This window comes from Malus domestica, chromosome 07 (assembly GCF_042453785.1).
Source record: "Malus domestica chromosome 07, GDT2T_hap1".
Taxonomy (NCBI): domain Eukaryota; kingdom Viridiplantae; phylum Streptophyta; class Magnoliopsida; order Rosales; family Rosaceae; genus Malus; species Malus domestica.
This window is the reverse complement of record NC_091667.1, coordinates 1162109-1167160: the sequence shown is the minus strand read 5'-3', so window position 1 is coordinate 1167160 and position 5052 is coordinate 1162109. Positions and strand designations below refer to the sequence as shown.

Here is a 5052-nt window from a genome sequence, read left to right as displayed (position 1 = left end):
ACTTGGATCTAACGGAGGACATGACACAAAACCGAGCGCAATGGCGTTCTAGGATTCATATAGCCGACCCCACTTAGTGGGAAAAGGCTTTGTTGTTGTTATTGTTGTTGTTGAAGACACTGTTCTGTCCTGTATACGTTTCAGCAACTCGTCTTTCAGCTAATTTCACTACTATATCATGGGCATGGGTACATATAGGCATGCATGATTCCCATCTGTTATCTTTTCATAGGTGTGGGGAAATCTGGTAGAAATGCTGAAGGGGATTCGTGGTGGGAAACTTGGCAAGAAGTTCTTCATCAAGATGAATGGAGGTGTTTATTTTAGCTTTATTTCATTTAAGTTTTAGAGAATTACTTTTAACTTACTAAGTGAACGGTAGTTATAGAAATTTTTTAAATTTATATATCTTGACCTCCTCTTGTTTCATTCTCCCAACATAAATCAATGTTGCAACTTTGAAAGCACAGTAATGTAGCAAGAATTGAGAGAAGTGCACAGAAACAAGCAAAATAAGGCACTGAAAATGCTGGATGGTAGGACAAATGGTAAGCTAAAGTACGGTTTGCTGCTAATTCATTTTTAGTCATGTTTGTACCATACTTAGGGCCAGCTGAGCAACCGCCTCGCCGCGAACATCAACTCTAGCCCATCATTTATGTATTGAGGAGCGATCATTTATGTATTGAGGAGCGAGCCCTTATTCTATGAAAGGGACTCCCTCACCTTCAACGCCACAAGCCGAGCAGCCTCACAACATGTGCTACTTCTAGTTGAGCATCATTTCACATTGAGCACCGCCTCATATCGAGTTTCAGTTCTAGACAACATCTAGTTACTTCGGCCCACACATGGACTGAATTTCAAGTCTTCAGCCAAAAGACTCTCTTGACTGAAGACTTGGGGGACTACTGTTTGTACCATACTTAGGGCCTCCATATTTAGATCTCGTATAAATACCCGGGGGACTCAAATGTAATTATGTAATAAATGAAGGGGCAAAAATGTAAAAAGAGGAGGAGCCCTTAGTCTATAAAAATGTCTCCTCACCCTCACAATCCTCTCACAAACAGAGAAACACTCTCAAATTCTCTCTTTCTCTGGGGACTCCCCCTCACACTTGTAATCCACACTCTTACAGAGAAATACAATCAACATCAGTGTAGACATAGCCCAAACATTGGGGTGAACCACGATACATCTTTGTGTTCTTTACTTTCTTGCAGATTCACGGTCGGATTGATGTTGTTCCAAGACCCCTCCGGTTTTGTGCATCAACAAGTCACATTATAATGCATTGAAGGATTGATGAATTAGATAAAACATATGGACGATTTTACTTAATAATTTGGATGCAGGTGGGAGAAATATGATGCTAAAGGCTGGACCGAGAAAGGAGCACACAAATATGGTAGACTTAATGAGCAGTCCTGGTGGGAGAAGTGGGGAGAGCATTATGATGGAAGGGGATCTGTTCTCAAATGGTTTTTTTCTTCTAATTATCTTCTCTAACTGACTTGATTTAATTCTTCATCTGTTCATTTAAAACAAAAAACCCTTCATTGTTCCTCCTTCCTCTTAAATTCAGAAATTCGTTTGTCATCTGGTATCATCATTTGACCATTTACAATGAAAAATATGAAGCACAATACAGGCAGCTAAAAAATATCTAGTCATTGATATATGCTGGACGCTATAATTTTCAGGACTGATAAATGGGCTGAGACTGAACTTGGAACCAAATGGGGAGACAAGTGGGAAGAGAAGTTCTTTGCTCGAATAGGTTCGCGACAAGGGGAGACATGGCATGTATCTCCAAGCGGTGAACGTATGTGCAAGGACCTTGAACTATGATCAACACAAAATTTGTCCCTTAATTGTTTCCTTTTACTATACCACGCGTCAAACATATATATAGTCTTGAATCTGCTCCAATTATTCAGATCTTCATGTTCATTTAACTTTTCAATAATGTAATCTGATGCAACTCTGTTTTTGTTCTCTAATGTCTAGGTTGGTCAAGGACATGGGGAGAAGAGCACTTTGTAAATGGGTACGTAAAAGGGATAAGCTTGCTGAACTGCATTGTCATCTATTGTTTTGGTTTTTCTTTGACAAGTTAACTTGCTTTCTCGTTGCAGTAAGGTGCACAAATATGGGAAAAGCACGACTGGGGAAAGCTGGGATATTGTTGTGGACGAGGAGACCTATTACGAGTAATAGTTTCTCACTCTCTCTGTCTCTCTCTGTGTCTCCAACTCTCTCCACGCACACTTCCGTGCTGGAGTTGGTTCTGTCTGCATTTAGTATATTGAAGCAGTCAAAAGGATTCTAGGGAATCAAATATATATATAATTTAGATTATATCTTCTGTTATTGCTCTTACTGTAAAACTAATTTTGATTTTTCAATCTTTGATGAAGGGCTGAGCCGCATTACGGATGAGCAGATGTTGTTGGTGACTCTAGCCAATTGCTGTCAATTAAACCTCGAGAAAGGCCACCTGGTGTCTACCCTGCCCTTGATTTTGGATCATTGTCGCCTCCGGTTGATGAACCGCCAGATGAATTTTCTCCACAATGAAAGGTTAGGTGGTCTAGTTTAGAATGTGGATCGAAGTCCAATTATTTTGGCTGAAACTCGTCTTTTGTAACGGACATTTTAGTCTTCATTTTATTCATTCTTTCAGTCGCCACTACGTTTAGTTTTTAGTTGGGAACTTTAACGAAAAGCTTCCGGTACTGTTTACTTTAACGAAAAACCACATTTTTACGTTAAAAAGTTAATCCTAGTACTATTCACTTTACCCTTTATTTTGTCCTTATCTTTAAAACTCAAAGTTTTCAAGTCTTTTTCATTAGTTTTCCTTTTTTAGTTAGGGTGAATGCTGCTATATTTTTCGCATTTTTTTTTTTTTGGAGAGTTGCATTCTACTTCTTCCATACCCGACGGAGATTTCTAGTATTTATATGTTCTTGCTTGTATGACCAAAATACGTTTTCACAATTTTGATTCGGTTTTTTCAACTTTTACAAAATCATTACAAAGTCTTATTTGGTGCTGTTTTCTAGGACGTTATCCATTGGGAGATTTCATTGACCCCTGGAAATAGTTTTGATGAATTTTCTAAATCACAAAATAGAATAATAGATAGGAAAATACTAGCATGGTCCTAGAGTTGTTCTGGCATCCGTATTGTCTTTGAAAGGTCTTAACTAAATTTTTACAAGCTTAGGGTGGGCGGAGAAAATTAAATTGAATTATTCAAAGTCTTTTTAGAAATTGGCAAAACCTTTAGCGACTTATAGCTTACAATTTTTTGTAAAAATCAATTTTTTTAGTTTTGCAAGATCTTTTGCATGCGAATTATGGGAAACATTTTAAGCCCATTCGAAACGATCTTTTAAAATTTAAGGAAAACTAATGAAAATGGCTTGAAAACTTTGAGTTTTAATTATAAGGACAAAATAAAGGGTAAAGTGAATAGTACCAGGATCGACTTTTTAGTGTAGAAATGTGGTTTTTCGTTAAAGTGAACAGTACCGGGTGCTTTTCGTTAAAATTCCCTTTAATTTATTGACTTCAAAAACCTTTTTTTGTTTTTGTTTTTTTTATGATTTTACCAAGTCGCAAAATAGAATTATAGATAGAAAATTAGTTGGTTTTGTAAATTCGTTCATAAATCATTATTCAATCTATTTATTTTCACCTTCGCCTTACCGTAAAGTTTTGAAAATTAAGTTAAGACATTGTTGATATTCTTGAGGGTGGACCCCATTTTAACAATGTTTTGGGCCTCAACCATATTTTTTTCACTTAGTTTTTTAGTTTCGGCTTAAATAGTCTACTGAATATACATTTGTTGCTTAATAAATTGTAAATCTGCTTCCAAACGCCTTATAAATTTTTCCTTAAAGCTCATGGAAATATGTCATGAAAATAAAAAAATTGCATTTATGAGAAAAAAAAACGTGTTAACCCTCGGTTTTGCAAATTCGTATATAAATCATTGTTCAATCTACTTATTTTCACCTTCGCCTCATCATAAAGTTTTGAAAATTAAGGTAAGACATTATGTTGGTATCCTTAAGGGTGGAACCCCATTTTAACAATGTTTTTGGCCTCACAACTATATTTTTCACTTATTTTTTTAGTTTTCGGCTTAAATGGTCGACTAAATATACATTTGTTGCTCAAAAAATTGTAAATCTGCTTCCAAATGCCTTATAAAGTTAAAGTTTTTCTTAATGCTCACACAAAATATTTTGTAAAAATAAAAAATTTGCATTTTTCACAAAAACGTTGGTGTCACGATATTTAGTCGGTTCTTACAAATTCGTACATAAATCATCGTTCAAACTATTTATTTTCACCTTCGCCTCACCGTGAAGTTTTGAAAAAATTAAAGTAAGACTTTCTGTCAATATTGTTGAGGGCGGAATCCGATTTTAACAAAGTCTTACCATTAATATTCTTGAGGGTGGAATCTCATTTTAACAATGTCTTGGGTCTCACTACTATTATTTTCACTTATTTGCTTAGTTTTTGGCTTTAAATATTATAATAAATATACATTTATTGCTCAATAAACCGTAAAACCGCCTCCAAATATCTTATAAAGTTTTCCTTAATGTTCACAGGACATAGTTCGCAAAAATAAAAAATTAGCATTTTTCACAAAAAAATGTGAGTTAACACTCACGGTTTTTAATCAGTTTTTACAAATTCGTACATAAATCGTTGTTCAAACTATTTATTTTCACCTTTGCCACACCATGAAGTTTTGAAAATTATTGTAAGACTTTCTGTTAATATTCTTGAGAGTGGAACCCCATTTTAACAATGTCTTGGGCTTCACTACTATATTTTTCACTTATATGCTTAGTTTTCGACTTAAATACTATACTAAGTATACTTTTATTGCTCACCAAACCGTAAAAGAACTTCCAAATGTCTTATAAAGTTTTCTTTTATGCTCATGGAAAATATTTCGCAAAATAATTTTTTTTGAAGTTTTAACAAAAAATGTGGGTATTAGGCGGGCTTGACGAA

At 35.1% G+C, this 5052-nt stretch overlaps 1 long non-coding RNA gene across 1 annotated transcript; it reads left to right on the top strand.

Annotated features, from left to right (window-relative positions):
• The first annotated feature begins 1357 nt into the window (after nucleotides 1-1357).
• On the top strand, nucleotides 1358-2561 carry LOC103409960 (uncharacterized). Its single transcript, XR_003774556.2, has 5 exons — nucleotides 1358-1484; nucleotides 1707-1828; nucleotides 2014-2053; nucleotides 2142-2216; nucleotides 2424-2561. It is a non-coding gene; the product is annotated as an uncharacterized lncRNA (long non-coding RNA).
• The last annotated feature ends 2491 nt before the right edge of the window (nucleotides 2562-5052 follow it).